We start from the raw sequence: 14,279 nt of genomic DNA, 5'->3' as shown, positions 1-14,279 counted from the left end.
ATTACTAATAAGGAAGAACATTTCTTCATGTTTCTTGATCTGTGAAATGCCTATTGTCTTTTCACCATTTTTATGTAGTGTTCTTTGTTTTATTGATTCATAGGAGTTCTTCATATATTGTGTGCTGGCCTTTTATGTCATATGTTGTGCAGATATCTTCTCCTAGTTTGTGATTTGTCTTTTCTCTTTATAGTGTCCTTTGAAGAACAAAAATGATATAGTCAAATTTATTAAACTTGTCCCTTTACTCTTATGTACTTCTGTTTCACATAATTAGATTAATTATAATCCTTGGATTAAAACACTATCATCTTTAGTCTAGCATGGCCCTCTTTTATTTTTAATAATAAGTGAACCACTACAAAAGCTAGAACTGTGTAATAACTTACCTTTATCCATTTGATCTCCCCTGCTTCTCCATGCCTGAGATAACCATTATCCAGATTTCGGTATTCACTTTACTTTCCATTGTATATATTTCCATCTCATTTATAAGTATTTCTAAAAAATGTGGGTTCATAAAAAGGAATGAAGTAGTGATATATGCTACAAAGTGGATGAGCCTTGAAATTATTATGCGAAGTGAAAGAAGCCAAGCACAAAGACCACATATTTTATATGAAATATCCAGAGCAGGGAAATCTATAGAGACAGGAAGTAGATTGGTGGTTGTACAGGAGGGAGGGTGTTTCGGAGTATCCTGTTGGGGAGAGAGATAGGATTTCTTTTTTAAGAAGATGAAAATGTTCTAAAATAGACTGTGGTGATGCTTATACATATATGAATGTACTAAAAAACATTTAATTGTATACTTTAAATGGATGAATTGTATTATATGAACTATATCTCCTTAAAGCTGTTAACTTTGTTTACATGGGGGTGGTATGGGTTTGTTTTAGCTATTTTTAAATCTTTCAGGACTGATTTTTTTTTCACTCAACATTACATTGCTGAGATTAATCCATATTTTGTGTAGCTGTAGCTCATTTATTTGACTGCTACATACCACAGTTTATATATCCATTCTCCTATTGGCTACACATTTGGGTTGTTCGTAGGTGTTTACTATGGTGAATCATGCTGTTATGAACATTTCTGTACATCATCTCATATGTGTTTCAGTTTTTCTGGGTATTTATCAAGGACTAATCATAGGGTATGTGAATATTCAGCTTTGTAAGATGAAATACTAAATTATATTCCAACATTATGGTGGTATTAGTTTACATACCCACCAGCAATGTTTGATTTGCATTTCTCTCCTCACTAATGAGATTGAACATCTCTTCCTATATTTATTAGCCATATATGTGTCCTCCTCAGTGAACTACTCCTACTAGATGTATTTTGGCCATTTTTCTATTATATTGTTTGTGCTTTTTTTTTTGCTGACATTTAGGAGTTCTTTATCTTTGATACTAGTCCTTTGTCTTTTATAGGATGGCAAATATTTTCTATATGTAACTCTACCCTCTTACCCACACTTTATTGGAGGTGTTGTCTAATGAAAAATATTCTTGATTTTAATATTGTCAAATAATCTTTTATAAGTAGTGCTTTCTGTGTTTTATCTAAGAAATTCTTTTCTATATAGATGAGACTGATGTTCACTTTTATTTTCTGCTGAAGGTAGAACAGTGTAAGGTTTTTGACATTTAAGTCCTTGATCCATCAGCAGTCTTATTCTTATTGAATAACCTGTCCTTTCCCCCAGTAATCTTGACATGTCACCTCTACGTTGCATCAAATTTTCAAAACTGTGTGGATCTGTTGCTCTCTGTTTTATTGGTTAGTCTTCCTATTCCAGACCAGTACCACACTTCTTAGAACTGGATGAAGAATACTGATGACCCCCCACACACACACACACAGACACAACTACCTCCACCCTAGGCTGGGTGGTCTGAGGGCTTTGTGAAGAAAATAACCAACAACAACAACAACAACAAAAAGCCATTTGAAAGGGCTTCGGGGAGAGCCAGTTTTCAGTTAGAGCGAGGAGATGAAGAAAATGTTCAGAGTTACAGTAATTGAGTTTTTACTGATGATGTATTGTGAATTCCAGAGAATTTAGTGGTAGAGAGTTAGAGGGGAGGGAGGTGGTGGCAGAAGAGTAGATATACAGTTAATTTCAGAGGATTAGAACATGAGAGATTGGGGGGACCTGATGATTAGGGGCTTTTTGTGGTGACCAAAATGAAAAGGGATTAAAGGCACAAAGAGATTATTCCTGATATATTCCAGGCAGATTTTGGTGGTGAGGCTGTGGGTGTTAAAGATTAGGGAGGAAAGGATGTCTGCTGTTGCCAAGGATGTGCATCAGCCAGTTCCCCTGGGGAGGGACAAATTTACTGTGGGCTCACAGGCTTTCCCTTTGACTTCTGTGACAGAGTTACAAGTGAGGAAGCCAGCATGACTGAAAACACACTACATTAATCCTAGGGCCCAGGGCCCCCTTTTGGACCCTGTGAGGAAAGGGTTAGCCTTGCTGCACAGTGCTGCTGTCTTTTGTCCCGAGCTTTTAAAATGCTTTACTGTTTTGAGTTTCACTGTGATGTATCTAAGTCATTTTTTGCTTGCTGCTTTAATGTTGCTTAGAATTAATTGGATACCCAGAATCCTAAAGATTAGTGTCGTTCATTAGTTGAAAACTTCTCAGCCATTTTCTCTTAAAATACTACCGTTTCCTCATCTTCTCTGTTTCTCCTTCTGGAAATCCTATTTGATATGTGTGGTACCTTCTCATTCTCCATCTGATAGCTCATATTTTTCATACCTTTGAATCTATGCAGCACACTGTGTCATTTCTTCAGTTCTGTCTTTCAGCTCATTAATTTTTTCTTCTATAGTCTGCTGTTAACTTGGCCATTGACTTTGCAATTTCAGTTATGTTTTTTATTTCAGGAAGTTTTTACCCCAAATCTCTCTCATACTTTTGATAATCTTATCTTTTAATTTCCTCTTTTGTTTTTTAAATGTACTGATTTTATATTCTGTATCCAGTAATTCCAAAATCTATAATCTTTACAGGTCTGACTTGTATTATTTTGTTTCTGCTTATTCTGGTTCATATTGATTTTTTTTTATTTAATTTTTTTATATTAGTTTCAGGTGTACAGAACAACATAATGATTAGACATTTTCACCCCTAACAAAGTGATAATCCCCCCAATCCACTACCTCTATGACATCCTATATAGCTGTTACAATTCCATTGACTATATTTCCTATGCTGTACTTTACATCCCGTGACCATATATATAGATATAGATATAGATAGATGATAGATAGATAGATAGATAGATAGATAGATAGATAGATAGATAGATATTGAATTTTGATTGTGATCTCATTGTTCTTGAATCGTTCTTTACATATGGGAATTCTGAGGCCTTGGTTAAAAGTGCCTCTTTTAGAGAGAATTTGGCAGGTGCCTGAGGGCATTTTCAATCCAAGACCAATTGAAACCAAATTTTTGGATTAGAGTTTTTGGTGCCATACAGGTAGTATGAATTCTAGCCACACACCCATGGATTTGTGGGCTTCTGGTTAGAAATTCTCTGGGGGAAAAATGTATTTTTACTTCCGTTGGTCTGCCCATAGCCAAAGCCCAAACAAGAATGTATTACTTCTGGTTGTGAGGGGTGGAGCAGCACCCACTGAAGGCACCCTTAAGAATCCTGGCTTCATGATGGTGATCTCTGATGGGACTTCCAATCACGATCAGGCTCCGAGCATTGTCTGCTGCCTCCTTGGCTAGCAGTCCATTAAAACCCAAGATCCATACTCCACCATAGTGAATTAGTGTATGTCCCCAAAGAGAACTCTCTGTTTCTGAGCTAGTTTAACATTTTTATTTGAGCTTTCTTGTGACCGGACTCCAAAAAATTCCCTGTTTTCTTACATCTTAGCCATCCATTTAAAAGTTTTAATCCATTTTCTACCTTGTCTATAAACATTGTGTGTAAAAAAATAACAGTAGAACAAGTAGTTCTTCAGTTCTCTTTGCCATAAATTAAATAGCAGAATGGCTTCACTAGACTTGGCTAGAATTTTCGTCTGTTAGTATTAGGACAGCTTGATATTATGTACGTTGTGATCACAAACTACTTGAAAAACAAAGAAAACATACAAATGAAGTACAGATAAACATAGGGAACAATAGCTCCCTAATGAGGCCCGAATGTCTTGTATTTAAGGCAGCTTTTTAAGAATATTTTGTTCTAAAAAGCAGGGATAGCTTGGTTAACAGTAAACTGAAATAAGTCCTTATTTAATGTCTTTGACAGGTTCTGTGACTTTAAGTGAACCAACGTATATCATGAAACCAGTTTTACCATACGCTAATTGATATAATTCAACAAAATTATGTTGAATGAAATGTTGTTATTTGAGGATCTGCTGTGTATTTGCAAATGGAAGATATCATTTTAAGGGAGAATAAAAGGAAATTTAGAAGAGGTTAGCATATGATAAGTCGAATTCAAGACAAATGTAAAACAGTTCCTACCCATTGAAATAGCTTTTAGACAATCAACAACAACAAAAAGCATTAACATTTATTCATTCAGCACCTACTCTAGGGGTATCTTCTATAGATAACTCATTGAATGTTTTAGAAGATACAGAATTAAATGCTATATGAGAAGCAGCTATCAATCTAAGTAGCTTGCCTATATAACCTCACAATCTTATTATTTTTAATTGTAGCTGTCTGTTGTTTCCATGTAGTAGATATAACTAATAGTATTCTAATAGTATTAAGTGTATACAAAGAGCATTTGTTGGCTCTAACTGATTAGTAAGTTTTGCAGTTTCCTATTGTTCCCAAGTCTAGTTGTGATTTTGCTTTTTAATTTCATGCATTGTTGCTCCCTGTCTATGATGTTAGGAACAGATTTGACTCATTTATCCTTTCATTTTCTCTTTCATTCAACATTTATTATGTATGTGCTATATACCAGGTCCTCCGATAGCCACTAGGATTACCTTTGTGTGTGGGGGGGCCGGTGGGCAGGGGGACAAGCTGTGGCCTCTACCCTCGTGGAGCTTGCAACCTAGTAAGGGAGACAGCCATTAATAATAATAATTTTTAAAAATGACAAAGAAATATAAAGTTCCAACTGTGCTAAATGGTAGAGTAAAAGAATATAGTACTGTACTGTTGTGAACAAGTTGTGAACAAGTTTTGAACCAAGTTAAGAAAAAATCTTCATCTTTCTCATTACAAAGATTGATAATTTGGCTTTTCCAATATGTTTTAAGGATACCCTGTATACGTAATCACTTGATTACTATGGAGAAAAATATGCCACCGGTAAAAATCCCCATGGCTTATATGGATGAAATAGCCCCGTGACCTCTATTAATTATATAAGGAAAGGTATCCTTTCCTCTCTCCCCACACCACTGGGGATAACTGGCCAGTGTGAAGGGGTACCTGTAAGGGCAGTGTTCCTCGGGGCATGCTTGGTGATTTTCCTCTAAAAACCCTTTACCCAGAGTGAATTCCAAGTTGGGAGTTTGGGTGGTAGTGGTCAGTTGCATTTCAAAAGCAACTTTTGGAATTGAGTGTTACACAGTGGTATGACTTAAACATACCACCATAAATAAAGATTGAGCCATAAATGTTCACAAAGATTCTAAATGGACCCTAAGTCCTCATTTAAATAAAAAGTGCCAGTTTCAGCCTATATCAGAAATCTTAAAATACGCATTTTATTTTTATAAACAAAACCAATTATAGTACCTAGTTGAGTTATTTTAAGTTATTCCTGTCCTACCCCTTGAAGACTTCAAATATTTCAGATGAGTATGGTCAGGAGGAATGTATAGTCTTGTTTTAGTAGATTTTAAAAGGATATTTTAAAGTATTTTTCTGTGTATGTTAACTGCCAAAATAATTCTGAATGGATTGCACTTAAATTATTATTGACATAATTGAGTCATCTGTGTTCGTGGTTGGCTTTGAAAGAGTTTTTTACCCTCATTTGTAGGATTGTTGATGTTATTTTTAACTAATCTGGCAGTCCTTGACTATACATTTAGATTTTTTTAAAACAAATTTGTACAAAACTAAAAACAGTTATAATGAACTTGTTTTTCAGTCACAGAGTGGCTGCTCTCAAATGAGGCTAAAACTGTCTGAAGAATGTTCTTGTGCGTATGCCAAGAGGCTTCTGGGATGGGCATATTTTTAAGAACTTAGAACATAAACAACTGTGATCTGTGGCAAGAGATTTAAATGACCTCATAATGACAACGAGAACAAAGCATTTTTAAGTTATCGTGGTGGTGTGTTAATTCATTGCAATGTGTTTGTCATTCTACTATTTTGGTGTATTAAGTGAGAGCCAGGCAAAAAATTACAGACTGTATTTAACTGAAGGTACTATTTCTTTATTGTTGTAAACAGACTGAATGCCAGAAAAATATAAAATATTTCCTAGGAATAAATATTTCATGGATTATTCTAGAGTTATAGGTCCTTTATAAAAAAAAGAAAACCACATGAATCACTTTGGAATAAAGGCCATTTATTTAGATCTTAAGTTTTGATTCATTTTCTGTTGGAGAGAATATGTTCCAAACATGAAAGATCAAACAGTTGGCTTGAAATAAGAATCCCTCCTTTAAGACACATCAGTTAAGTGTTTATTAAGTACTGTGTCTTGCGCTATGCTAAATATTATGGAATACGAAAGAAGGTGACTTTAGTTGCCTTTGGTCTAGTTGGAAGAAAAGGCATACTCAGATGAAACTTCTAAAGTGGAAAAGATATTATATAATCAAATACCAAAAACAAAAACCAAAAAAACCCCACATCATTTATGTAATATAAATAATGAAATAGCCTTTTTTCCCCAGGAAATGTCTTCTAATCATTGTCTAGAACAGTGGTTCTCAGCTAGGGGTGATTTTACACCCCCCCCCAGGGGACATTTGGTAATATCTGGAGACATTTTTTATTTTCATGACTGAAGCTACTGGCATCTAGTGGATAGGCCAGAGATACAGCTAAACGCCCTACAATGCACAGGTTAATAATCCTTCACAACAAAGAATTTATTTGGTCCAAAATGACAGTAATGCTAAAATGAGAAGCCTTGATGTAGAAACTACAAATGTCAATGTTAGTCACTTTTGAAGTAGTGGAAGATGGACTCCTCTGTCTTCCCCTAGACCTCTACAGCCCTTGCAAATGTTTTTGTCTGATGTTCTTAGATCCTTACATAGAGATGAGCATTGGGTATCCATAAACTCCCTGAATGTTATGTTCATGTTTTTCCATTACATTGTTTCAGGGAGAGATTCCATAGCTTTTATTAAATTCTCAAGGTATTCATGTTCCCAAAAGAGGTAAAGACCCACTCACATATGGAGTAGATGCTCATGCAGATTGAGACATATCAAACCAATGTTCAAGTCACCTAAAAGAGACAAATACAAAGAACCTTGCTTAGCATCATGCTGAGCTAGAAGTAGAGTTTAAGTTTCAAGGAATGAAGTTACAGTCATGTGCCGCATACAATATTTGGGTTAGTGACTGCAAAGATGGTCCCATAAGATTGTAATGGAGCTGAAAAATTTTTATCGCCTAGTGACATAGCTATTGTAACATCATAATGTAAAGCATTACTCGTGTTTGTGGTGATGTTGGAGTAAAGCAACCTGCACTGCCAGTGGTAAAAAACTATAGCACATACAATTATGTATAGTACATAAAACTTGATAATAGTAATAAACGACTGTGTTACTGGTTTGTGTATTTACTATACTATTTATCATTTTTTAGAGTATACTCTTTCTACTTATAAACAAAGTTTGCTATAAAATAGTATGCCATGGTACGCAGGCTGCAGCCTCATACATCTTGCATTTACCACGTCTCGTCATTGCATCATTCTCTCTTGCTTGATTTATCATAGCTTTGTTCATCATAGCCCCTGATTGTACAAAATCTACTAATATTGCCAATAAGAGGATTGACCTGGAAGTGAAATTAAAAGTGATTAAGGACTACAAATGTAGAAAATCACTGGTGGTTATTGCTTGCTAGTTAGGCATGTCCTGTTCCACCATGGTTACAATCTTGTAGAATAACAAAGAGACAGAAGCTGTAAAAGTATCTGCTTCATTGAAGGCAGTGAGACTAACAAAATTTGAGAAGGGCCTATATCAGCATGGAGAAACTTCTGTGACCTGGATTGAAGACCAGACAGAGAAACATATCCCTCTCAGCACCTGACGATCACAAGCAAAGCAAAAAGTTTGTGATGTTGAAAGAAAGACTGTACCCGGCAAAGATGTTGAAATTACTGAGAGCTGTGGGTGGTTTAATTACATACTATGAGGGAGAGTGGTAAATCTTTAATGCTAATGTGAAAGCAGCTAAAGAATTTTTGGAAACTCTAGGTAAGCTTATTATGGAAGAAAATTACTTGCTGGAGCAAATAATGCAATATGGATGAAACCTCCCTAGTCTGGAAATGGATGCCTGACAGGACTTTCATCCATAAGAAGGTCAAGTCAATACCAGGTTTCAGGGGTTTTCATTTTTAAGGACAGGATAGCAGTCTTGCTTGGAGGCAATGTTGTAGGCTACAAATTGAAACCCTTTGTGATCTGGCACAATGAGAACCCCAGGGCCTTTAAGCATATCAGTAAGCACACACTGCCAGGGTACTGCAAGAGCAATAAGAAGTCATTGGTGACCCAGCTCCTCTTCTAAGATGCCCTCCTGAATTGCTGTGCCTAAAAAATGGGGAAGTACTACTTGGAGAATAATATACCCTTTAAGATTTTGCTTAGTGTTGGTAATGCTCCCAGACATCTTTCTTTTACAGGTGATTTGCATCTCAATATTAAAGTAATTGTTTCTCCTTCCAAACACCTCCACTTTGATCCAACCAGTGGATCAAGGAGTTGTAGCATCTTTTAAGGCCGGCAACTTGAGGAAGACCTTTGCTACAACTGAGGAAGATACTGAGAAGATACTGATGTAATTCTGGAAGGATTACAGCACCTGTGACTCCATCAAGAAACTTGCTTGTGGGGGTCAGCCACATGGCTCAGTTGGTTAGAGTGCAAGCTCTTAACAACAAGGTTGCCGGTTTCATTCCCGCAAGGGATGGTGGGCTGCGCCCCCTGCAACCAAGACTGAAAATGGCGACTGGACTTGGAGCTGAGCTGCGCCCTCCACTAGATTGAAGGACAACGACTTGGAGCTGATGGATCCTGGAAGAACACACTGTTCCCCAATATTTCCCAATTAAAAAGAAGAAGTCTTGCTTGGGCTTTGGGTCATGTCACCAAAGAGTGTCTGAATGGCATCTGGAAGACACTCGATGTTTGTTCATGATTTCAAAGGATTTGCCAAGGATGAGGAGGTTGCAAAAATCAACAAGGCTGTGGTTGAGATGGCAAACAATTTGAACTTGGGTGTGGTTAGGATGACACTGAGGGGCCCCTAGAGGTGGTTCCTAAGGAATTGACTAATGAGTTGTTGGAACCGGAACAGGATCACATAGCTGAAGAAGAGAACGGTAAGAGAAAAGGAAACTGCAGGAGAATTTAAAAAGGAAGAATCCCCAAGAAAATTCACAATGAAGGATTTAGCAGAAGCGTTGCAGACCTCAACAAACTCCTTAAAACACTTGAAAACATGGTTTTCATTAATAGAGAAGAATGTTCATGGTACAGTATCTTCTTCTAAGTAAATCTATGATGAAAGAAGAAAGACCAAGCAAACCACATATTTCTGAAAAGAATGACACCCCCTGAAGAAGAGCCTCAGGCAGGACTTTGGGAGGTATTTCAGAAGTATCCATTGTTATCGTAGGAGATGACAGCTTCATGCCTGTTATTCCCCTGAAGACCTTCCAGTGGGACAAGATGTGCAGGTGGAAGACGGTGATACAGATGCTCCTGACCCTGTGTAGGCCATGGCTAATGCGTGTGTGTGTGGCTTAGTTTTTAGCAAAACTTAAAAAGTTGGGGGGGGAGGAGAGTTTCTTAAGAAAAAAGCTTATAGAATAAGGATATGAAGAAATAAAATATTTTTTGTACAGCTGTACAATGTGTGTTTTAAGCTAAGTGTTAGTACAAAAGAGTCAAAATAGAAAAAATTTAAGTTCATAAAGTAAAAATGTTACAGTAATTTGAGGTTAATTTATTAGAAAAAAATTATTTTTATAAATTTAGTGTAGCCTAAATGTGAAGTGTTTTTAAAATCTACAGTAGTGTACAGTAATGTCCTAGGCCTTCACATCACTGACCATTCACTCATTGATACACCCACAGCAACTTCCAGTCCTGTAAGCTCTTAGGAAATGCTCTATATAAGTGTACCGTTTTTTATCTTTTATGTCATATTTTTATTGCACTATATCTGTGTTTAGATACACTAATATTTACCATTGTGTTACAGTTGCTTGCATACAGTATTCAGTACAGTAACTGCTATACAGATTTTTAGCCTAGGAGCAATAGACTATAGCATATAGCTGAGGTGTGTAGTATCTATCAATAGGTTTGTGTAAGTGCATCTTTGATGTTCACACAATGACGAAATCGCCTAACAATGAATTTCTCAGGTTTCCCCATCATTATGTGATGCATGACTATAATAAGAGAATACATTTTGTTTTTAAAAAAAAATCTCTAAATATATTACTTAATTTAATATTTTAGAGTAATAAAATATTTCTTAATGTATTTGGAAATTATAGTAGAATACCTTAAAGATTATTTAGGCATCATATCTAATAATACTGTACATTTAGAATTTGAGACTGGACTGATTATGTGCTGACCCTTAGGCACAATATATAAATTATTTTGTTTTGTTTTTTGAAATCAACTTAATTAGTCAAGATTTGCTGCTTTCTCCCAAATGGAGATCCCAGTTTATATTTCCTTGGAGCTATGTATCTGTTGGTTCAGTCAGAGATCTGGACATGGTTTTATACAGTTTACATTTCTCTTGAAAACTGTTTAGTAAGTGAATTGTATGTTTCTTACAAGAAACATTTTTGAATTGAGAGTTGTGTTTCTGATTTGGCATCCAATAAATCAGAGATCCTACCAGCAGTATGTTATAAAAAACAAATCTATATAACCTTGAGTATACATATAATTTAATATTCCTCTAAGTCATAGAAATTTGGAGATTAAGTCTTGGCTTAAAAGCTGAGGAAGGGATCTGAGAGATCATCATTATAGTTATTTCATGCTGTTCTTTGGGGCTCAAGACCCAAAGGACTACATTGAGTTGTTTTATATATTTGAACTTCTACCAAATATGTTTTTTGAGGGGAAAAGTGGTGTATGTGGCATGGGGGAGTTGCAAGCTTCTGATCTAGACCCACCTTATTTTGCAGGTGACAACCTGAGCACCAAAGCTTTAGATTTTATTCATGAGCTATATATTTCCTTATTCTAGGTCAAACCAGCATTTTAGATGTATCTGGTAATAACATATAGGATAACCAGGACTTAGATTCCATCTGTGTGGCTTTCTAGCTGCATGTTCTTAGGCAAATTGCTGAATGTTCTCAATCTCAATATACTCATCAGGAAAAAAAGGAATTATTATATCCTTACAATTGTTCTCACTTTCTTAGAATTTAGAATGTATCTGGGAAGATGATCTGGATTAACCATATCAGCATTCTGAATCATTCCATTAATTATTGTTTGTTTTTTTTAAGATTTTTATTGAAAAATATAGCTAACATACATTATATCAGTTTCAGGTGTACACCACACTTACTCAACATTTATATACCTGAAGAAGTGATCACCATTATAAGTCCAGCAAACATCTGACACTATACCGTGCTATCACAATATTAGTGACTATATTCCCTATGCTGTACATTACATTCCTATGACTTACTTGTTTTATACCTGGAAATTTGGACCTCTTATTGTCCTTCACCTTTCCCCCTCCTTTTTAAATTTTTCAGTCAGTTGGACATTCAATATTATTTTATATTAATTTCGGGTATACAGCATAGTGGTTAGACATTTGACTAGTCTAGTACTCGCCTGGCACTATACATAGTTATTACCATATTCCTCATACTATATTACTTATTACTATGTTCCTTATACTATACCCTATGTCCCTGTGACTGCTTTGTAACTACCAATTTGTACTTCTTAATCCCTTCTCCTTTATCACCCAACTTCTCAACCACCGTCCCATGGTAACCATCAGTATGTTCTCTGTATCTGTGACTTTGTTTTGTTTGTTTATTTTGTTCTTTAAATTCTACATATAAGCTAAATCACATTGAATCTGTCTTTCTCTGTCTGATGTACTCCATGCAGCACAATACCGTCCAGGCCCATCCATGCTACCGCAAATGGCAGGAAACCATTCCTTTCCATAGCTGAGCAATATTCCATTTTATACAGAAGGTGCCAAAAAAATGTATACACATTTTAAGAAAGGAAAAAAACGGTATTAAAATTGTATATAATACCAATAACAAAAGATGAATACAAGTCGTGTATACATTTTTTTGGCACCGCCGGTATATGTACCACATTCTCTTTACCCGTTCATCCATTGACGGACACCTAGGCTGCCTCCGCATCTTGGCTATTGTAAATTTTTTTCCATCCCTTTACTTTCAGTCTGTGTGTGTCTTTAATCTTAAAGAGTCCCTTGTGGCAGCATATGTAAGGGTTTTGTTTTCTTACCCATTTAGTTTTTGATTGGAGCATTTAATCCATTTACATTGAAAGTAATTGTTGATAGATATGTAGTTATTGCCATTTTATTATTCTTTTTTTTTGGGGGGGGGGTCTTAAAGAAGTCCTTCTAAAATTCCTTGTAATACTGGTTTGGTGGTGATGAACTCCTTTAGCTTTTTCTTGTCTGGGAAGCTCTTTATATGGCTTTTGATTCTAACTGATATCTTTGCTGGGTAGAGTAATCTTGGTTGTAGTTCCTTGCGTTCATCACATCAAATATTCATCACTTTGAATATTTCCTGCCAGTCCCTTCTGTTGAGAAATCAGCTGACAATCTTATGGGAGCTCCCTTGTAAGTAACTAGTTGCCTTTCTCTTACTGCTTTTAGGATTCTCTCTTTGTCTTTAACCATTGCCGTTTTAATTATAATGTGTCTTGGTGTGGACCAGTTTGGGTTCATCTTGTGAATGTTGGTATGCTTGATGTTGTCTCAGAGGTCTCTTTAAACTATCCTCATCTTTTAAATTCTTTTTTCTTTTTGCAGTTTTGATTGGGTGTTTTCTGCTACCTTATCTTCCAAATCACTGGTTCAATCCTCTGCTTCATCTGATCTGCTGGTGATTCCTTGTAGTGCACTGTTCATTTCACTTAATGTATTCTTCACTTCTAACTGGTTCTTCTTATGGTTTCTGTGTCCTTTTTTATGTTTGCTATCTCTTTGTTGCAGTTCTCAGTAAGTTCCTTGAGCATCCTTTTATAACCAATGTTTTGAACTCTGACACTGGTAGGTTGCTTGGCTTCGTTTTGTTTAGTTCTTTTTCTAGAGTTTTCTCCTGTTCTTTGATTTGGGATGTATTTCTTTGTTTCCTCATTTTGGCTGCCTGTTTGTGTTTGTTGCTATGTATTAGGTAGATTGGCTATGTCTCCCAGTCTTGCTGGGTGGCCTTATGTAGTAGGTACCCTGTGGGGTCCAGTGGCACAGTCTCCCTGGTCACCTGCCCTGGGTGCTCCACGAGTATCCCTTTTGTGGGTTGTGTGTGCCCTCCCGTTACAGTTAAGCCTTGATTGCTATTGGCTTATCACTGGGTGGGATTGACCCTCAAGCTGACTGACTATGGAGTTTGGCCATGTCCACAGCTTACAAACTGCTGTGTGAGGGACCTACACTACGGAGTGGTATTTGCCCCAGTGGGCTCTGGTGCCTATTGAGACCACCCTTTGGGTGTGCCACTTGTGGGGCTAATTGGGTGGTGCTCTGCTGTGATCTGAAGCCAACCTCCAAGTATATTGGTTCTGGGGCCTCTTGAGAGGGGCTCTGATTCAGGCCCAGGTCAGCCACTGCCTGTGACTGGCTGGAGACTACCTGGTAGGAGCTACAAAGCAATCCACAGGTGATTGCTGCCTGTGCTAAACCTGGAGGCATATGGGAGAGACCACACTGTGAACTGAGGACAGCTGCTATCAGTACCAGGTCTGGGGTGGCTCCGCACAAAGCCAGGACACCCCGAGGCCTGCTGCCAGTTGCTGGCATCCGTAAGGTTCAGCCAATGATAAAGCCTCCTGAGATACAGAAG

The 14,279-nt window shown here is 36.8% G+C and overlaps 1 protein-coding gene across 5 annotated transcripts in view; it reads left to right on the top strand.

Annotated features, from left to right (window-relative positions):
* The window catches only part of ESF1 (ESF1 nucleolar pre-rRNA processing protein homolog), a 66,924-nt gene that overhangs the window by 36,376 nt on the left and 16,269 nt on the right, over positions 1-14,279 (top strand). The window lies entirely within an intron of this gene.

Source organism: Rhinolophus ferrumequinum, chromosome 23, assembly GCF_004115265.2.
Source record: "Rhinolophus ferrumequinum isolate MPI-CBG mRhiFer1 chromosome 23, mRhiFer1_v1.p, whole genome shotgun sequence".
In the NCBI taxonomy this organism is placed as follows: domain Eukaryota; kingdom Metazoa; phylum Chordata; class Mammalia; order Chiroptera; family Rhinolophidae; genus Rhinolophus; species Rhinolophus ferrumequinum.
Note: the sequence above shows the minus strand (reverse complement) of the source record. Positions and strands in the feature narration are given on the sequence as shown.